The 21,841-nt window shown below is 39.4% G+C and overlaps 1 protein-coding gene and 2 long non-coding RNA genes across 5 annotated transcripts in view; all 3 read left to right on the forward strand.

Annotated features, from left to right (window-relative positions):
• Positions 1-21,841, forward strand: part of LOC309511529 (cytosolic 5'-nucleotidase 3-like) — a 169,919-nt gene that overhangs the window by 137,785 nt on the left and 10,293 nt on the right. The gene's annotated exons all lie outside the window — the stretch shown is intronic.
• LOC309511624 lies at positions 1,698-11,024 on the forward strand. The gene is made up of 2 exons (XR_014210735.1): positions 1,698-9,302; positions 9,603-11,024. It is a non-coding gene; the product is annotated as an uncharacterized lncRNA (long non-coding RNA).
• LOC309511590 lies at positions 14,885-18,379 on the forward strand. The gene is made up of 3 exons (XR_014210701.1): positions 14,885-14,918; positions 16,395-16,447; positions 16,523-18,379. It is a non-coding gene; the product is annotated as an uncharacterized lncRNA (long non-coding RNA).

Genomic DNA, 21,841 nt, shown 5'->3' on the forward strand with positions numbered 1-21,841 from the left:
GAGGGTTAACCAGTGTTAAAATATTCTCACCGTCACATACCTAGTATATTTTTATATAGATACAATAGGCCTACCTGATTTTGAACACAAGAGGGCAGTATAGCACTATGAATGACATAATTTATTCATTTTTTGGACTAAAAAAACATTCTGGATGTTTTTAAACTTTAATTATTAAACTGAAAAAAAAGAATAAAATGGGTTCTGAGTTCTGATATTTGTATAATTTTATATAGAATTTTTAGAAGATATGAGGCTTTTAGTGTTTCCTTTTTTGACATTAACCTGTTAACCCTCTGAGGTCGGCAAACGCGCCCCCGCGTTTTGCTGGATTTTCTTCACATTGTAGTACAATAAACTTAAATTACTCCGTCATTTATGGTTATACAGAAAAAAGAAATATAAAAAAAGAATCTGTGATATTTCTACTTTTGTATGTGTCCACTTACAATCAAATCAAAATATTGTGCTTTTGTAAAATAAAGAAAATAAACAGGGTGTGCGTTCTGCCTCTCCGTCGCGGTGAACTTTTTTTTCTTGAGCACGTCTATAAACTGAAACAAAACTCAGCGAATACTTGTCACACATTTATGAGCCATATACTGTACCTTTATACACATTTAAGTGTGTACTTTTAAATGATCGGATTCAAACTGAAAAAAATATTCTCTGTTTAAGTAATTTGTATAAAACCAACAGGATGTCCAGTATCTCAAACGCTTGCTAATTACTTTTAATTCGACCACGCCCACTCGCGCAAAAGTGATTCACATGCAAATCGTCCACATGGGACGCAAACGCCCTTGTTACCTCAAACACAAAACACCAAAAAACTTCACAAGTCTCTGCTTTTCGTCGAGTTTGGAAGACACGTCTGAGCTTACATTGGATTTAACTCAGAAGAAGAAGAACGCGATTTGAAGACAAGAAAGATGTAAGGTAAGAAATTCTTACTTATTAGTTTATGGTATTGTTGCATAAACTTCACATTGCAGTTGAACTGTTGCTAGATATATGGTGAATATTATACTATTTAGACCCGTGTTTACTGTTAAATACTGTTAAATACTGTTTGTGGATATCTACTCAAACATAGATATGTATAACCATAATGTTTAATATTTTGGAGCGCGATGGCGTTTGAATGTATCATATTTTGGAGCCTGATCGCGTTTGAATGTATCATATTTTGGAGCGCGATCCCGTTTGAATGTATCATATTTTGGAGCGCGATCGCGTTTGAATGTATCATATTTTGGAGCGCGATCGCGTTTGAATGTATCATATTTTGGAGCGCGCTGTGGGTTTGAATGTATCATATTTTGGAGCGCGCTGTGCGTTTGAATGTATCATATTTTGGAGCGCGATCGCGTTTGAAAGGAAAAATGCACCAAACATTAGGCTTTATGTTTTTACTATTATCTCATTTCATATCATCATAACGAATGGAAACATTTGAAGTAACATAAGATAATCAATATATTTTTCTCTAGCATTGTTACTGAAATCTTTTGGAAGATTTATAGGCTGCTATAGGTTATTGTTATAATTATTTTATGCAGTACTGCACATAGCTTATGCCTACAAGGCACAACAAACATGGTGTTCATTATATTATATATTGTTGGAAACATTTGTGTGTGTGTGTGTGTATTCTGTGAATTTTAAAAAGCAATTTTAACCAGAAAAATCTGCTGACTTCAACATTCACATGAGTCTCTGTACATGAACATGGTAAAGTGAAAATCAAACACCTTGGAAATGAAAGGTATGTACAATGTTTTTAGGAATGGCACAAAGGTCTCTGTCTTTGGATCATTGTTTTCAATGTGCTCTTTTGTCATTTGTTGTGTATCTTTGGATTATGTTGTGTTGTAAATAAATCCAAACAATCTAAAAGCCATTCTTTTTTAAATCTCCTCATTCTTTGTGCAAGGTTGCTCTGAATGACAGGGCCTGATAGCTCCTAATAGGGCAGTTAGGGGAGTGTCTTTGTCTTTCTCAGGTGTTGAAGGCTTACATAATCATGAGATGATCACGCCTCTTCGCATATGGCTTTCTCACACAAAACACGTCTTAGAAATTTTAAATCAATATATTGTCTTATCTGAATGAGCAGTCAGGGTGATTTTCACATAGTTTTGGAGCAAATATTCTAGGCTACGTCATACAATTTTCAAAAGTCTTGTGAAGAAATAATCAGTATGGGTTTCATGGCCTTATTTCAGTGACAATTTTTTGGGGTATTTGCACAAACCACGCATAAATGTCATTATCTCAAAACTACAAACTTTTACATACATGCTGCTGATATATTATTGTAGCAGAGTTTGTGCTAAATACAGTGTAATAAGACTTTAGCCATGACAATGTCACAAGTAACAGAAATAAGCACAAATGTCAGAGCATGTCAGAACACCTCCAGGGCCAGAAAACAGCTCAGACCTCAGAGGGTTAAGCTTCACCAGTGCGTCGGCGCACTGAAGCGTTTTTTTTATTTATTTAGTTCAAAGTTACTATCAGATTTAATGTTACCTTGACAAACTATACATCATTAAAAAGATATAAGACTCAAGTTTCAGTATTTGACCACTATTGTATTCTGAGAAACTTATAGTGACAGTTATGTCTTAATTTGTGGAAAATGCACAATAATAGTCCATATGGAACATGAAGAAGAGCCATAATCATGTGACATTCCAGGAAGTCACGGACACATTCAAAGCTAACAGATATCGCTGTAATAGGAGTCTGCGCAAGATGGCGGATTGAACGGTTGGAGGAAATTAGTGCACCTGGGGAAGTTCCTTAATTTGAGTTTTTTATATTAGTTACCCTGCTAAACAGCTGGAAATGACTGTCTGACCATGCCGAACGAACAAAAGAACAAAAAAGACGATGAAAAAAGCCTCCGAGCTACGCGATATTCAGACCATGATTACGGAATGGACATGGAGACTGCGTCCAACAGTGAAGGAAAAAGAGGCCATGACGAGATAAATAACTCCCCGCCATCAACTCCATCCAAAGGAGCACATGTGAAGAAAATGTCCAAGCAAAATCCAACCGCGGTGACCAAAAGATGGCGGAGCTTGACGTTAAGCTAACTCAGAACACTGCGATGATTGCCAATCTTACGAAGTCAATTGAATTCAATGCTGAAGGGGTCAAGGAATGCAAGGAGAAGATTTTTACGGAAAGAAGTTGACGAATTCACAGAAAATCAAAGGAGCAAGACAGATACAGACGACGCTGGAATTTGAGAATAAAGGGAATCAAAGAGAAGGTAACGTTGGATGAAAACATCAGGCAAGAGGTGATACGACTGCTGGGGGAGATCGCACCAGAATGGTCCCAGAAAATGGAGGAATACGTGGACACTGTACACCGCCTGGGGAGGAAGGAGGATAACAAGACACGCCAGGTGATTGTGCAGTTCACCAAGCGTCAACATAGAGATGCCATCTGGAGAATGACTAAAAAGTCACAGGTCTGTGAGGCTGCAGGGATCCGTTTCGCCGAGGATTTGACGAAGGACGACATGCTGGAAAGGGGAAAACTCTGGCCGCAAATTCTGCAAGCAAGGAAAGCGGGTGAGAAGGCATATTACAGGGGACCTTTTGGCTACATAAACGGTCGTCGCAAATATGCCAGAGAATAAAAAACAAGTCATCATAGAAAGACTTTTGAAAATTATCATTTAAAGGCAGGGTAACGTTACATCCTTATTTGTTTGAATGTTAGAGGATTACCTTTTAGTTATATTTCTAAAGAACTAAAAAGAGATCTTTACTATTTTAGTTAGGCTAAATATTAGGCTATATATATTTTTTTGTTTCCTTTGGTGGCTATTGTTACTGCTTTATTGTTACAGCAGTATTTTCTGTTAAAAAAATTATTTTTCTATGTTAAAGACGAGTTTATTGTTAACTTCTTTGAACACAAGAGGCCTTAGAGATTCAGTGAAGAGGAAAGCAATATTTTTGTTTTGTAAGGGTCAAAATGCCCACTGTACTTTCTTACAAGAGACTCACTCCTGTGACGCTGATGCCACCTTCTGGTCAAACCAATGGGGGGAAAAGATTATATTCAGTCATGGTTCCAATCGATCTGGCGGTGTAGCCATCTGCTTCAATAAATGTCCAGGGAAAGTAATCACTTTTAAAGCTGATGGATTTGGTCACTGGCTTGCTGTTGTGTTAAATATTGAAGGGATTTTTATTATTTTGTAAAACATTCAGCTTAATAGACATTTGGAGGGATAGGAGCCCAGAGGTCATTCAATTCTCCTGGATCAAACCCAATGGTAGTAGTAAATCCAGAATAGATTTATGGTTAGCAACACCTGGAATTTCTAGCAATGTCTCAAATGTGTCGATTAATAGTGCACCTTTAACTGATCACTGTGTAATAAATCTTGTATTAAATCCAGATAATAGGCCCAAAAATAAAAAAGATTACTGGAAATTGAATGCAGACCTTCTAAAAGATGAGGAATATAATAGAATTATCCGAAATTTGATAGAGAAAATTAAAAATGATATACATGTAGGCAATTATAGTAGTAGATGGGAGTACTTTAAGTTTAAGGCAAGGGAGTTTTCGATACAATACAGTAAATCCAAACATAGCAAACAAAAGCAATATGAGATCCAATTGGTACAGGACATTAATAGATACTGTGATAAAACTCTAATGTCCAATTCTGATAAAAGCACTTTCATTAACCTACAAGAAAAACTAGATCACTTGTATCTTAAAAAAGCTCAAGGGGCTTATGTAAGGTCTCGGGCTAAATGGATAGAGGAAGGGGAGAAAAACACATCTTATTTTAGTGGATTAGAGAAAAGGAGACAGGAGAGAAAGATAATTAATTCATTAATGATTAATGATACAGAGTGCACAGATCATAAAACAATATCTGAAGAAATTTATAAATTTTACTCCAAACTTTATGGCTCTGAATATTCAAGATATGACTCAGATATTTTCCTTGGTGGTTTGAGGCCGTATATCCCCAAAATAGAATTAGCCTTTAAAGAAATATGTGACTCTGAGATCAGAATGGCAGAATTAGATGAAGCAATTAAGAGAATAGCAGTAGGGAAAGCACCAGGACAAGATGGCCTGACATCCAATTTTTACAAATTATTTTGGGTTGACCTGAAAGGATTTTTATTGGAGGCTATAAAGGACATTTTGAGCAATAGGACACTTACACCTTCAATTAAACAGAGGCTAATAACTCTCATTCCCAAACAAGGTAAAGACAAAAGATATATATCAATAATCTTCGCCCTATCACCTTATTGAACACTGACTATAAGCTGTTTTCTCATGTGATTGCTGACAGGTTGAGGAATGGTCTGGCTGATGTTATAAGTGATACTCAATCTGGTTTTCTCCGAGACAGATCTATACATAACAATATAAGATTGGTATTAGATCTGTTAGACTATAAGCACTTAAATAAGGATGATGGAATTATTCTTTTGTTGGACTTTTACAAGGCCTTCGACATGGTCGAACATAGATTTCTTTTAAGGACTCTGGAGTGTTTTGGGTTTGGGAATAAGTTTATTGACATAATCAATCTGCTATATACAGACATCAATAGTTCAGTGTCTCTGCCATTTGGAACATCTAAGCACTTTGATATAAAAAGAGGCATTCGACAAGGTTGTCCAACCTTGCCTTTATTTATCATTGTAGCCGAATTACTAGCAATCCATGTAAAAAATAGCCTGAACATCCAACCCCTAAATGTCATGGGAAATTCATTGGTAATAAGTCAATTGGCAGATGACACCACACTTTTTTTAAAGAATGCAAGACAAATTCCGGTGGCATTAAAAGAGATTTATTTGTTCTCCAAAGCATCTGGTTTAAAATTGAATATGGAGAAATGTGAAATTTTAACTATTCAAGACCATGACATGATTAATATGTATAATATCCCAGTTAAAAATGAAGTCAGATACTTGGGTATTATAATTTCTAAAGATAAAAAGGTTAGAGAAACATCCAACATAGAAAATATCATTCAGAAAAATAGAACTATTCTTAACAGTTGGCTTCAAAGAGACTTATCTGTTTTTGGACGCATTTTACTTACTAAAATGCAAAGCTTGTCAAGACTTACCTTCCCAGCCTACGCATATACCCGACAAATTAATTAAGAAGATCAATCAAGATAATTTCAATTTTATATGGAACAATAAATATTATTATGTAAATAAAAGCGATACAGTGAAACCTGCCAAAGAAGGGGGGTTCAATGCCATTGACTTTGACCCAATGAATGGTACCATCAAATTAAAATGGTTACAAAAATAAATAAATAAAAGGTGATCATTTCTGGTTTGATTTCCCCTTCAAAATCTTCAAAATGTTTGGTGGCATACATTTCTTGTTAAGATGTGACTTCAACATTTCCAAACTACCAATTAAGCTTTCAACTTTCCATCAACAGGTTCTCCAATACTGAAAACTCATATACAAACATAACTTTACTCCTCACACGGTCCCAATATGGAATAACAGAAGTATATTAATTAAGGGAAAATCTTTTTTCTACAGTGAATGGATGGAAAAGGGTGTCTGGTCGATTGTTCATTTATTAGATAATTGTGGTAACTTCTTAACATATGATGTTTTCATCCGGAAATGCAGTTTGATGTGCACTGAGAGGCAATTTAAAACTGTAATTCAGGCAATCCCACAAGCTCTGATCACTTTAGTAAAAGGCATGTTAACATACTCTGTGGTTATTCCCAGAGAGTCCACGTTAATCATAGATGCATATAATTTATTAGATAAAAATAAATGTAATAATACTTTTTTTTTTAAATGTTCTCACTTCGATCTGCTTCCCCTCACCATTCAAGAGAAAACATATCTTCCAGAAATTTACCAGTAATTGTTTAGTGAAGATAAGAACCAGTTACCTTTCTTTTCCTATTTCACCGAAGGTAAAAGAAGTTCACTTCAAAGTGATGAATGAGATTTATCCATGTAACAACTTCTTGCATCAAAGATTTAATATGGATGTGAATGTTTGTACTTTCTGTAATTCTGACATTGAAACCGCAGAACATCTCTTCTTCTCTTGTAGTGTAACCCAGACCTTCTGGGATGCTTTCCAGTACTGGATCATGTACGATACACAAAATATCCCAATTTTAACGAATTGAATGAATGAATACGTTATATTTGGACTTCAAATGGAGAACAGAACAACTGAGTTTGGAGTGAATAATCTGATTTTAATGGCAAAATATTTCATACACAAATGTCGATTTCTTAAAACATCCCCTGTCTTTAATGCCTTTCTAAATGATATAATTCTGTATAAACAATCCCTGAAATGTTGCAAAACAAAAAAAGCCCTAATTTTTCATGAATACTTATGCAAACTCATTCCTTAGTGTCTACTGCTGAGTCTCTTGGTCTCTTTCCCCTTTATTTATTTATTGTTTTATTTTTATTTATTTTATTAGAGGCTAATTTTATATCTGAGGCAAAATATCTGACTTCCTGATGCTCGGAGCTAATGACTGTAAATTAGAAAATTGTCCGACTCGATGAGACCAATATGCGTACTGATTTTTGTGACTGTACATAAAATTAACCCCCCCCACTTTTGTCAAAAGCATTTAGAAAGTGACACACTTCCTGCTGCCAGTTGGTGGCGCTATAACTTTGACTCACAATAGTTACATACAAGTGATCGGCCTCTTACCACGAATACACTGCTGAAGTTTCATCAAGATCAGTTAATGTATGCAGAAGTTATAACACTTCGTTTTTATCTTTTCTCGCCATAAATTCGTTTCCTCGCCACGGCCAAACCGTTCGAGATATCAAAAATCCGTTCGCAAGAATTCATCCTCAATGTCTTGACTTCATTCACACCGAGTTTGGTGGTGATCGGATGAATTCTCTAGGAGTATTTCACATTCCATTGTATGCGTTTTCCAAACAACGTATAATAACCGACTTCCTGTTGGGCTGGTGTAAAACTTAGAGCACGAAAATTGTTCGGCCCGATGGGATCTATATGTGTACTGAGTTTCATATTATTACATGCAAGCGTGTTTGATTTATGGACCAAGTTTCGGACACCATTCCAGGGGGCGCTGTCGAGCCCCCCTGCCACGCCCGGGTACCAGCTTCAGTCCGGCCCTGATGGCCGCAGGTTCTGACATGTGTGCAAAATTTCAAGAGTTTTTGAGCATGTTAAGGGCCCCAAAAGTGGCAAAAAGGCAAAAAGGCAAAAAAATCAAATAAATTATAATCCTTCCGGAAACAATAGGGCCTTCACCCTTTCAGGGCTTGGGCCCTAATAACTAGATTAAAAAGTTTGTCGAGACAAACTTTTAAATTGGCTTGAGAAAGTTTGGACGAGAAAGTTTGGACCAGAAAGTCTGAAGAAGTTTAAAGTAGTTTGAAGTTTAAAGTAGTTTGAAGTTTAAAGTAGTTTGAAGTTTAATTTAGTTTAAAGTTTAAAGTAGTTTGAAGTTTAAAGTATAGATTAATCTGTCGATTATTTTTTCGATTAATCGATGAATCTGATTTTTTTTAAAACATTAATTTCCAACACTTTATTCAAAAACAGAACTGACAGTGCAAATTCACAGTGCGAAGTGCACAAAGAGGTTGCTCCTTGAACATCCTTGAGCTGTTAAAGTAAAAAAAAAAAAAAAAAACATACACATGCTTTACATCTGCCAAATATATAGGCTTTTTAAATAAGGTGCACAGAAAGATGTACATTTTGTATAAAGGGACCTGAGCTGTCAGAACAATAAATAATGTATACAAAATAAAGAAAAATACAAATCAGAAACTTAACAGGATTTGTTTGAACATCAGAACTTGTTCTCTACACTACACTCACAGACGCACATGCTCACAAACTCTCACTCACAGATGCACACACTCACAAACTTGTTTTTTTGTTTTTTGTCAAAGATGTTATAATCTTTAACAAAATGTTTGAGACCAAACGGTCTCTCTTGCGCAGTGTCGCTCGCTCGTGGAGTTCGCTTCGCTTTTGTCCAGTCCGGCGCCTCATAGCTCTGCTCCGCACTCAACTCAACTTTTTAAAATTTATACTCAAAAATCTCCGCGACTTATTGAGTGGCGCAATAGCGACAGAACGAATCGATTTAATCGATTCGTTGTTGCAGCCCTAGTTTAAAGTTCAAATTAGTTTGAAGTTTCAAGTAGTTTAAAGTTTCAAGTAGTTTAAAGTTAAAAAGTTGCTAGGCGGTTGCTAGGGTGTTCTGGGTGGTTGTTATGTTGTTGCTAGGCGGTTGCTAGGGTATTCTGGGTGGTTGCTAGGCGGTTGGTAGGGTGTTTTGGGTGGTTGCTAGGGTGTTGCTATGGTGTTAGTAAGCAGTTGCTAGGTGGTTGCTATGGAATTTGGGTGGTTGCTAGGGTGTTCTGGGTGGTTGCTAGGCAGTTGCTATGGTGTTACTAAGCGGTTGCTAGGCGGTTGCTATGGAATTTTGGGTGGTTGCTAGGGTGTTCTGGGTGGTTGCTATGGTGTTGCTAGGGTATTATGAGTGGTTGATAGGGTGTTGCTAGGTGGTTGCTAGGGTGTTCTGGGTGGTTGCTAGGGTATTCTGGGTGGTTGCTAGGGTGTTCTGGGTGGTTGATAGGGTGTTGCTAGGTGGTTGCTATGATGTTACTAAGCGGTTGCTAGGCGGTTGCTATGGTATTTTGGGTGGTTGCTAGGGTGTTCTGGGTGGTTGCTAGGGTGTTCTGGGTGGTTGCTAGGGTGTTCTGGGTGGTTGCGAGGGTGTTGTTAGGCGGTTGCTAGGGTTTTCTTGGTGGTTACTGTGGTGTTGCTAGGCTGTTGCTAGGGTACTTTGGGTGGTTGCTAGGGCGTTTATAGGGGGTTGCTTGGCTGTTCAGGGCGGTTGTTATGGTGTTACTAGGTGGTTGGTAGTTGTCAAAGATGGTTACTATGGAGTTTTTATAGAGTTTTTAGCATCATCTTGGCATGATTTAGCACTTAACTAATCACTATTAGCATGTTGCTATTCACTGCTAGCATGTGTAGCATGTTGGAAGTGCTGTTTTGCTAGCATGAGTCAAAAGAGCCAAACCTCATCTCTATATGATGTTCTGATACAGAGATATAGGTCTTGCAAAACGGTTGCTAGGGTACTCAAGTTTGGTTGCTATGGAGTTGCGTGGGAGCTGGAATCTTTAAACGTAATAAGTTTAAAGTAGTTTAAAGTTTAAATTAGTTTGAAGTTTAAAGTAGTTTAAAGTGATTTAGCACTTAACTAATCGCTATTAGCATGTAGCTATTCACTGCTAGCATGTGTAGCATGTTGGAAGTGCTGTTTGCTAGCATGAGTCAAAAGAGCCAAACCTCATCTCTATACGATGTTCTGATACAGAGATATAGGTCTTGCAAAACGGTTGCTATGGAGTTGATTGGGAGCTGGAAGCATTAAACCAAAGAGTATAGAAGTACCAAGAGGCGAAACTCAATAGAACGTTCCATTGCAACAAACGCACCCATGCGCAGAGCTGCAGCTCCGCCATCTTGGACTGAACGCAACACAGCTGTCATAGAATTGAACGATACCGGTTCCAATTCAAAAGCGGTTAAGGGAACTAAATAGTAGTTTCTAGTTTTTAATCTCTCTATAGCTTTAACTAAAATGGCGTGTTGACAGGCTTGGGAGGGTTACTTTAAAAATGTATTCCGTTACAGTTACAAATTACTTCATAAAAAAAGTATTCAGTAACGTAATCCAAGTACTATAATATGAAAGTAATGCAACTGATTACTTTTGGATTACTTCAAGGTCATGTATATAAATAAAGTCAAGCAAGAAGAAATATTATTAAAAAAAACCAACTATTTATTAAAAATGTGGTCCAGTGTACAATATTTGCAAAATATACACACATGCCTGAATATATATTTATGTAAAGGGCTATACAGACATCTAGTGGCTAACGTATAGTATTACAGATTATTTTGTTTTATTTTTAACTAATTTTTAACTAAAAAATAAAAGAACAACATTTAAAAATTTTACACAATCTACATATTACTTTATTTTAAAATAGGCCTACATGTTGACTAAAGCCGTGATCTTTCTTAATTTGCCTGACTGAACTTGGGGCGTTGGCAGTGGGAGTTCCCCTATGTTACCTAGAGACAGCGAACATCGCGTTACGTGAGAAAAGATTAAGAAAGGACATTTTGGGTAACGTACTAAAAAAGCTACTCTCCTAATTTCTACAAAATAGCAGTGGAATTTCCATGAATTAAGAGTGATTTTACCCGTAGGCAGCATCGTTTCTACTAGCAGCAGTGATTCACTCTGCGTCTGAGATCGTAGGCTGTTATTTGCGCATGCACCAGCGCGTGGCACAAGTGGAACTACTGTATAATCAAGCAGTGCTTAATATAGTGTTATTATGCCAAAATACTTATTTATTTAGTTTTAAATGAAACCATTGTAATCCTGAAAGTATTCCCCCTTTTTTCAAAATGTAACTATAATCTGATTACTACGTTTTTTGACGTAACTGTAACGGATTACAGTTACTGGATTTTTGTATCCTGATTACATAACGCCGTTACATGTATTCCGTTACTCCCCAACCCTGCGTGTTGAATAATGTACAACAAAATAATGCTAATGGATCGGTTTATAATTAAACAATTTCGTCATAGAGCATGAAGCTGTCAAATGGGCTACTTATTTACCCCAATAACTTTTGGGGATAACTCCTGTTTTCATACACAGCACAATTTTACAACACCAGTAACAACAGCCCATGTTCCTCATGAAATGATTGACAAATTCCTTGAAAAAGCCAAAACACAATGAACAGTGAGTAGGTGAAAGGGACAACACATTAGTCAAGAGAGAATATTTAATAGTAATAGAAGATCATCACAAAATTAAATTAATAAAATTGGTGATGGTTAGTAGATCACCACATCATTTCTGCCTGCATTACACACAACAAATCAAACAATGTGCAAGTAAAGTGCACACATTTATTACAAATTGAATGGCAATGAATTAATAAAGCGGTCATTTGCCAAGTTAGGTGTTCATATATCTCTGAAAATGTGCAATTTAAAAAGCCTATTTCGAGTCTTGACTCAATTTCGACCAAATACATAACGTTAGCAAACTGTTACTGCGGTTATGGGATAGCTTACATTAACGTTACAGCACCTGTTATCATTGACGTTAGCTCACTTTAACGTTAATAAAAACCTTTTCTACTTTACCTCTCTGGATCTTTGGGGAATCTATGAAATGCTAGTTGATTGGTTGTACACTGGTAGTTGTTGCAGTTGATGGCAGAACACTGTTTTCTTTGTTTCTAATTATTTCCAGACATAATGTTAATGCTGTATACGGTAGTTGTGCTAATGGTAAAGCCGTTGGTTCAGTCCAAAATGGCGACAACGCAACAGCAGCGCCATCTAGCGATTGTTGTCAAAATGGCAACGGAGTTTCACCTCTTGGTACTTCTATACTCTTTGATTAAACTTAAGAAGTTTAAAGTGGTTTGAAGTTTAAAGTAGTTTAAAGTAGTTTGAAGTTTATGATAGATAGATAGATAGATAGATAGATAGATAGATAGATAGATAGATAGATAGATAGATGGATAGATAGATAGATAATATCTAGATGCGAAAGTTCGTCGAGACAAACTTTAAGTTGGCTTGAGAAAGTTTGGAGCAGAACGTTTTTTGCTAGGCGGTTGCTAGGATGTTATGGGTGGTTGCTATGGTGTTGCTAGGGTGTTTTGGGCGGTTGCTAGGGTGTTCTGGGTGGTTGCTAGGTGGTTGCTAGGGTGTCCTGTGTGGTTGCTAGGGTGTTCTAGGTGGTTGCTAGGGTATTCTGGGTGGTTGCTAGGCGGTTGCTAGGGTGTTCTGGGTGGTTGCTAGGCTGTTTTGGGTGGTTGCTAGGGTATTCTGGGTGGTTGCTAGGCGGTTGCTAGGATATTTCTGGTGGTTGCTAGGGTCTTTTGGGTGGTTGCTAGGCGGTTGCTAGGATATTTTGGGTGGTTGCTAGGGTCTTTTGGGTGGTTGCTAGGCGGTTGCTAGGGTCTTTTGGGTGGTTGCTAGGGTGTTTTGGGTGGTTGCTAGGCGGTTGCTAGGGTGTTATGAGTGGTTACTAGGATGTTTTGGGTGGTTGCTAGGCGGTTGCTAGGGTATTTTGGGTGGTTGCTAGGGTGTTCTGGGTGGTTGCTAGGCGGTTGCTAGGGTGTTATGAATGGTTACTAGGATGTTTTGGGTGGTTGCTAGGGTGTTGCTAGGGTATTTGGGGTGGTTACTAGGGTGTTCTGGGTTGTTGCTAGGCGGTTGCAAGGGTATTTTGGGTGGTTGCTAGGGTCTTTTGGGTGGTTGCTAGGCGGTTGCTAGGATATTTTAGGTGGTTGCTAGAGTGTTCTGGGTGGTTGCTAGGCGGTTGCTAGGGTGTCCTGGGTGGTTGCTATGGAGATTTTAGGCCATTACTTATTGGCTGCTCAATAATATAAATCCTCTGAGGGAGAGAGAGGGAGATAATCTTAGGGGTGTCAGGCCCTTTGGCCGTTTCTCAATATGCGTTCTTGTCTGTACTTGTGTTCTTGTGAACTTGTGAAACGTCATCATTCGCTGCCCAAGTACTGTCCCAATACACAAGTTTGCATTTTGGCAAGAACGGTTAAAAATCCTGGAAGTGTTCTTGACACGCCCATTTTACAGAGGATGCATCGGTTGGTAACTTGTGTGAACTTGACGGCAGAAATATCCCAGCATTCATTTCGGCGTTCGAGGAAGGAGTTATGTTTTGGTTATTTAAACCCGTTATTTAACCCGTTTAAACCATTATTTAAATCGCGTTATGTTTGGGTACTGCAGACGGCGTCTGTGCGAGGGTATTATTGCGCAATACCAGCAAGAACACATCGTCTCAAACTGTCAGCAGCGTTCTGTGTGCTCGTCACCTTGTGAGTTCATTCTTCCAAGAACAACTAGCAAGAGCGTTCTCCCCAAGAACACAAGTCCGTTCTTTGCATTCTTGGTTTTGAGAAACAGCCTTTGTGTCTGTGTGTGTGAAAACGTCAGTTTGGATTTGAATTTTTTTTGAATGCCCAATGTTAAGTCAATGGGAGTTTTTCCGAGTTTTGTCATTTGTAGGAAAACCGTAAGACCGATCAGTCTGAAAAGATAGAGCAACTCGAGTCAGAACAGTTTGAGTGTCTGAGCCGAGTTTGGAGTATGTAGAGTTAAAGCTCTAGGAGGAGAAAGAGTATAAATTTTTAGTAAGAAGAATAATAATAACTAGATGCGAAAGTTCGTCGAGACAAACTTTAAGTTGGCTTGAGAAAGTTTGGACCGGAAAGTTTTTTGATAGGCGGTTGCTAGGATGTTATGGGTGGTCGCTATGGTGTTTCTAGGGTGTTTTGGGCAATTGCTAGGGTGTTCTGGGTGGTTGCTAGGTGGTTGCTAGGGTCTTTTGGGTGGTTGCTAGGGTGTTATGGGTGGTTGCTAGGGTGTTTTGGGTGGTTGCTAGGGTATTCTGGGTGGTTGCTAGGATATTTTGGGTGGTTGCTAGGGTCTTTTGGGTGGTTGCTAGGCGGTTGCTAGGGTGTTCTGGGTGGTTTCTAGGGTGTTTTGGGTGGTTGCTAGGGTATTCTGGGTGGTTGCTATGCGGTTGCTAGGATATTTAGGGTGGTTGCTAGGGTCTTTTGGGTGGTTGCTAGGCGGTTGCTAGGGTATTTTGGGTGGTTGCTAGGGTATTCTGGGTAGTTGCTAGGGTATTTTGGGTGGTTGCTAGGCTATTTTGGGTGGTTGCTAGGGTCTTTTGGGTGGTTGCTAGGCGGTTGCTAGGGTATTTTGGGTGGTTGCTATGGTATTCTGGGTGGTTGCTAGGGTCTTTTGGGTGGTTGCTAGGCGGTTGCTAGGGTGTTCTGGGTGGTTGCTAGGGTGTTTTGGGTGGTTGCTAGGGTATTCTGGGTGGTTGCTAGGCGGTTGCTAGGATATTTTGGGTGGTTGCTAGGGTGTTCTGGGTGGTTACTAGGATGTTTTGTGTGGTTGCTATGGTGTTGCTAGGGTATTTTGGGTGGTTGCTAGGGTGTTCTGGATGGTTGCTAGGCGGTTGCTAGGGTGTTCTGGGTGGTTACTAGGATGTTTTGTGTGGTTGCTATGGTGTTGCTAGTGTATTTTGGGTGGTTGCTAGGGTCTTTTGGGTGGTTGCTAGGCGGTTGCTAGGGTGTAGTTGGGTGGTTGCTAGGTGGTTGCTAGGGTGTTCTGGGTGGTTGCTAGGATATTTTGGGTGGTTGCTAGGGTCTGGTGGTTTTGGTGGAATAAAGAAAAATGCGAAAGTTCGTCGAGACAAACTTTAAGTTGGCTTGAGAAAGTTTGGAGCAGAAAGTTTTTTGCTAGGCGGTTGCTAGGATGTTATGGGTGGTTGCTATGGTGTTGCTAGGGTATTTTGGGCGGTTGCTAGGGTGTCCTGTGTGGTTGCTAGGGTCTTTTGGGTGGTTGCTAGGGTATTTTGGGTGGTTACTAGGGTGCTCTAGGTGATTGCTAGGGTATTCTGGGTGGTTGCTAGGCAGTTGCTAGGGTGTTCTGGGTGGTTGCTAGGCTGTTTTGGGTGGTTGCTAGGGTATTCTGGGTGGTTGCTAGGCGGTTGCTAGGATATTTCTGGTGGTTGCTAGGGTCTTTTGGGTGGTTGCTAGGGTCTTTTGGGTGGTTGCTAGGCGTTTGCTAGGGTATTTTGGGTGGTTGCTAGGGTGTTCTGGGTGGTTGCTAGCCGGTTGCTAGGGTATTATGAGTGGTTACTAGGATGTGTTGGGTGGTTGCTAGGGTGTTGCTAGGGTATTTGGGGTGGTTACTAGGGTGTTCTGGGTTGTTGCTAGGTGGTTGCTAGGATATTTTGGGTGGTTGCTAGGGTATTTTGTGTGGTTGCTAGACGGTTGCTAGGGTATTTTGGGTGGTTGCTAGGCGGTTGCTAGGGTGTTATGAGTGGTTACTATGATGTTTTGGGTGGTTGCTAGGGTGTTGCTAGGGTATTTGGGGGGGTTACTAGGGTGTTCTGGGTTGTTGCTAGGAGGTTGCTGGGATATTTTGGGTGGTTGCTAGGGTGTTCTGGGTGGTTGATTGGTGGTTGCTAGGATATTTTCAGTGGTTGCTATGGTCTTTTGGGTAGTTGCTAGGCGGTTGCTAGGGTATTTTGGGTGGTTGCTAGGGTGTTCTGGGTGGTTGCTAGGATGTTATGGGTGGTTACTAGGGTGTTCTGGGTGGTTGCTAGGCGGTTGCAAGGATATTTTCGGTGGTTGCTAGGGTATTTTGGGTGGTTGCTAGGGTATTTTGGGTGGTTGCTAGGGTGTTGCTAGATGGTTGCTAGGGTGTTCTGGGTGGTTGATATGGTGTTGCTAGGCGGTTGCTAGGGTGTTCTGGGTGGTTGCTAGGCGGTTGCTAAGGTATTCTGGGTGGTTGCTAGGGTGTTCTGGGTGGTTGCTATGGTTTTGCTAGGCGGTTGCTAAGGTATTCAGGGCGGTTGATATGGTGTTACTGGGTGGTTGGTAGTTGTCACAGATGGTTACTATGGAGTTTTTATAGAGTTCTTAGCATGATTTAACACTTAACTAATCACTATTAGCATGTAGCTATTCACTGCTAGCATGTGTAGCATGTTGGAAGTGCTGTTTGCTAGCATGAGTCAAAAGAGCCAAACCTCATCTCTATAAGATGTTCTGATACAGAGATATAGGTCTTGCAAAACGGTTGCTAGGGTACTCAAGTTTGGACCAGAAAGTTTGAAGAAGTTTAAATTAATTTGAAGTTTAAATTAGTTTAAAGTTTAAATTCATTTGAAGTTTAAATTAGTTTAAAGTTTAAATTAGTTTAAAGTTTAATTTAGTTTGAAGTTTAAATTAGTTTAAAGTAGTTTGAAGTTTAAATTAGTTTAAAGTTTAAATTAGTTTAAAGTTTAAATTAGTTTAAAGTTTAAATTAGTTTAAAGTTTAAATTAAAGTTTAAATTCATTTGAAGTTTAAATTAGTTTGAAGTTTAAATTAGTTTGAAGTTTAAATTAGTTTAAAGTTTAAATTAGTTTAAAGTTTAAATTCATTTGAAGTTTAAATTAGTTTGAAGTTTAAATTAGTTTAAAGTAGTTTGAAGTTTAAATTAGTTTGAAGTTTGAAGTAGTTTAAAGTTAAAAAGTTGCTAGGGTGTTTCTAGTGGGTTGCTAAAGTGTCCTGGGTGATTGCTAGGTGCTTCCTTGTCTCGCATAGCCAGACCTTCAGACTGACGGCAGAAGGTCTGGACTCTATCGCAGCATTTCTTGGCCAAGGACCGCCCAAGAGGACGTTTGACTGACATGTACTGTGACACAACCAATCACAGTTTGTTTTGTACCGCGTCATATTTAGGGGCGTGACAATATAATGTTGATGTCCCTACAATAACAGACCGGCGTGCATCTAATAAATGATTCATTCAAGAACCTTGTGCAAGTTTACTGCATCAATGGAGCCGTGAACTTCACATACTTTTGAAAATACAGCGTTTAGTTGATCGTGGTAAGCGCTCATTGTCTCAGTTGTAAAAACAATGGCTTTCTTCTTCCACGAGGGGTTTTGGCGTCATGACATTTGTTTCCCGGCGGACCAAAAATAAACGCGACACTTCGCGCCACCCGGAAATCTGATAAAATTCAACCAATCAGATGACGACTTTGACATTCCTGAAGTGTTTCCAGTTAAGTGTACCATATGCATCAGACGTTTAGCCAACGTTCCGTGGGCGTGACGTCTGAGGCTGAGACTAGGTGCTTCCTAAGGTATTCTGGGTGGTTGCTAGGCGGTTGCTAGGGTGTTATGGGTGGTTGCTAGGCTGTTTTGGGTGGTTGCTAGGGTATTCTGGTTGGTTGCTAGGCAGTTGCTAGGGTATTTTGGGTGGTTGCTAGGCGGTTGCTAGGGTATTTAGGGTGGTTTCTAGGGTGTTCTGGGTGGTTGCTAGGTGGTTGCTAGGGTGTTATGGGTGGTTACTAGGATGTTTTGGGTGGTTGCTAGGGTGTTGCTAGGGTATTTTGGGTGGTTACTAGAGTGTTCTGGATGGTTGCTATGGTGTTGCTAGGGTATTTCTGGTGGTTGCTAGGGTATTTTGGGTGGTTACTAGGCGGTTTCTAGGGTCTTTTGGGTGGTTGCTAGGGTATTTTGGTGGTTGCTATGGTGTTCTGGGTGGTTGCTAGGCGGTTGCTAGGGTGTTATGGGTGGTTGCTATGGTGTTGCTAGGGTATTTTGGGTGGTTGCTAGGGTATTTTGGGTGGTTACTAGGCGGTTGCTAGGGTCTTTTGGGTGGTTGCTAGGGTATTTTGGTGGTTGCTAGGGTGTTGCTAGGGTGTTATGGGTGGTTACTAGAGTGTTCTGGGTGGTTGCTATGGTGTTGCTAGGGTATTTTGGGTGGTTGCTAGGGTCTTTTGGGTGGTTGCTAGGCGGTTGCTAGGGTGTTTTGGGTGGTTGCTAGGATATTTTGGGTGGTTGCTAGGCGGTTGCTAGGGAATTTTGGGTGGTTGCTAGGGTATTTTGGGTGGTTGCTAGGGTGTTATGGGTGGTTGCTAGGCGGTTGCTAGGGTATTTTGGGTGGTTGCTAGGGTCTTTTGGGTGGTTGCTAGGCGGTTGCTAGGGTGTTTTGGGTGGTTGCTATGGTGTTGCTAGGATATTTTGGGTGGTTGCTATGGTGTTGCTAGGGTCTTTTGGGTGGTTGCTATGGTGTTGCTAGGGTCTTTTGGGTGGTTGCTAGGCGGTTACTAGGGTGTTTTGGGTGGTTGCTAGGGTCTTTTGGGTGGTTGCTAGGCGGTTGCTATGGTGTTATGGGTGGCTGCTAGGCGGTTGCTAGGGTATTTTGGGTGGTTACTAGAGTGTTATGGGTGGTTGCTATGGTGTTGCTAGGGTATTTTGGGTGGTTGCTAGGCGGTTGCTAGGATATTTTGGGTGGTTGCTAGGGTCTTTTGGGTGGTTGCTAGGCGGTTGCTAGGGTATTTTGGGTGGTTGCTAGGGTGTTCTGGGTGGTTGCTATGGTATTCAGGGCGGTTGATATGGTGTTACTAGGTGGTTGGTAGTTGTCACAGATGGTTACTCTGGAGTTTTTATAGAGTTCTTAGCATGATCTTGGCATGATTTAACACTTTACTAAGCGCTATTAGCATGTAGCGCACGCACACTCAGAGTTTATGAGTTTAGAGTTTATAAGAGTATAAATTGATGAGTTTATAAGTGTACAAGGTTTAGAGTTTATAAGTTTAAATGAATTTACAGTTTATAAGTTTAAATGAGTTTAAGAGTTCAGAGTTTATACATTTATGAGTTTAAGAGTTCATAAGTCTATGAATTCATGAGTTTATAAGTTAATTAGTTTATAAGTGTATGAGTTTAGAGTTTATAAGTTTAAATTAAGTAAATTTAGTAGTTTGAAGTTTAAATTAGTTTTAAGTTTAATTTAGTTTGAAGTTTAAATTAGTTTTAAGTTTAATTTAGTTTGAAGTTTAATTTAGTTTGAAGTAGATAGATAGATGAGTTTATTAGTTTAAATGAAGTAAATTTAGAAGTTTGAAGTTTAAATTAGTTTGAAGTTTAAATTAGTTTGAAGTTTAATTTAGTTTGAAGTTTAATTTAGTTTGAAGTTTAATTTAGTTTGAAGTTTAATTTAGTTTGAAGTAGATAGATAGATGAGTTTATTAGTTTAAATGAGCCTCAATGGCTCATATAGTATATAGAACGGCAGTTTGGTTTAGTCTTCAAGGTGTTTAGATTTGAATTTTTGTCGGTTGGAGAGTTTAAAAAGCTCTGCATTCCACAATGTTAAGTCAATGGGAGTTTTTTCGAGTTTTGATCGTCATTTTTAGGAAAACCGTAAGTCCGATCAGTTAGAAAAGATATAGCATACCGAGTCAGAATAGTCTGAAGGTCTGAGCCGAGTTTGGAGTATGTAGAGTTAAAGCTCTAGGCTGTATTAAAGTTATATTTTAGTCTCAGAAGAATAATAATAATAAGTTTAAATAGCATTTCAGTAAGTTGGCTTTCTCAGCCAACTTAATAAGTTTAAGTACAATATCAGTAAGTTGGCTTTCTCAGCCAACTTAACTAGAATGTACATTTCCTGAAGAAAATGTGAAGTGGTGCTTGCAGTGGCAAAACTCGCCACTGGGCAGATGCTAACACAATTAACATGTTGTGATACCATGATATACCACGTTTTAGCATTATTTACCACGATTTACCATGTTTCTAAGATGATTTACTACGATTTACCACATTCCAGCATGATTTACTATGATTAACATGTTGTTAGAATGATGCTAGCATGATTAGCATGTTGGTAGCATGATGCTAGCATGATTAGCATGTTGCTAGCATGCTTTTAACAAGATGTTAGCATGATTAGCATTTTGCTAGCATGTTTTTAGCTAGATGCTAACATGATTAGCATGTTGCTAGCATTATGCTAGCACGATTAACATGTTGTTAGCATGATGCTAGCTTGAATAACATTTTGCTAGCATTATGCTAGCTTAATTAGCATATTGGTAGCATGATGCTAGCATGATTAGCATGTTGCTAGCATGATGCTAGCTTGATTAGCATGATGCTAGCTTGATTAGCATGTTGGTAGCTTGATGCTAGCATTATTAGCATGTTGCTAGCATGTTTTTAGCTAGATGCTAACATGATTAACATGTTTCTAGCATGATGCTAGCTTGATTAGCATGTTGCTAGCATGATGCTAGCTTGATTAGTATGTTGAAAGCATAATGCTAGCATTATTAGCATGATGCTAGCTTGATTAGCATGTTGCTAGCATGATGCTAGCATGATTAGTATGTTGCTAGCATGTTTTTAGCAAGATGCTGTTGCCAGGTGGTTGCTAGGGTTTTCTGGGTGGTTGCTATGGTGTTGCTAGGCAGTTGCTAAGGTGTTCTGGGTGGTTGCTAGGCGGTTGCTAGGGTATTATTGGTGGTTGCTAGGGCTTTGCTAGGTTGTTGCTAGGGTGTTCTGGGTGGTTGCTATGGTGTTGCTAGGCAGTTGCTAGGGTGTTCTGGGTGGTTGATAGGCCTTTTTATGGAGTTCTTAAAATCTTTAATAACGGGGCCGTATACACAAGCATGGAGCGATATCGCAAGGCTACGAAAAACAAAGAAATGTTTTTTATTGGTTTAGGGTGGTTGCTAGGGAGCTCTTAGTGGTTGCTAGGGTGCTGTAACTGGTTGCTAGGGTGTGGCTATGAAGATTTTAGGCCATTACTTATTGGTTGCTTGATAATATAAATCCTCTGAGGGAGAGAGAGAGGGAGAGACGCAGGGGTGTCAGGCCCTTTGGAGTCTGTGGCTGTTTCTCAAAACCAAGAATGCAAAGAACGGACTTGTGTTCTTGGGGAGAACGCTCTTGCTAGTTGTTCTTGGAAGAATGAACTCACAAGGTGACGAGCACACAGAACGCTTCTGACAGTTTGAGACGATGTGTTCTTGCTGGTATTGCGCAATAATACCCCCGCACAGACGCCGTCTGCAGTACCCAAACATAACGCGATTTAAATAACGGTTTAAACGGTTTAAATAACCCAAACATAACTCCTTCCTCGAACGCCGAAATGAATGCTGGGATATTTCTGCCGTCAAGTTCACACAAGTTACCAACCGATGCATCCTCTGTAAAATGGGCGTGTCAAGAACACTTCCGGGATTTTTAACCGTTCTTGCCAAAATGCAAACTTGTGTATTGGGACAGTACTTGGGCAGCGAATGATGACGTTTCACAAGTTCACAAGAACACAAGTACAGACAAGAACGCATAT

This window comes from Leuciscus leuciscus, assembly GCF_965113295.1.
Source record: "Leuciscus leuciscus genome assembly, chromosome: 12".
NCBI lineage: Eukaryota > Metazoa > Chordata > Actinopteri > Cypriniformes > Leuciscidae > Leuciscus > Leuciscus leuciscus.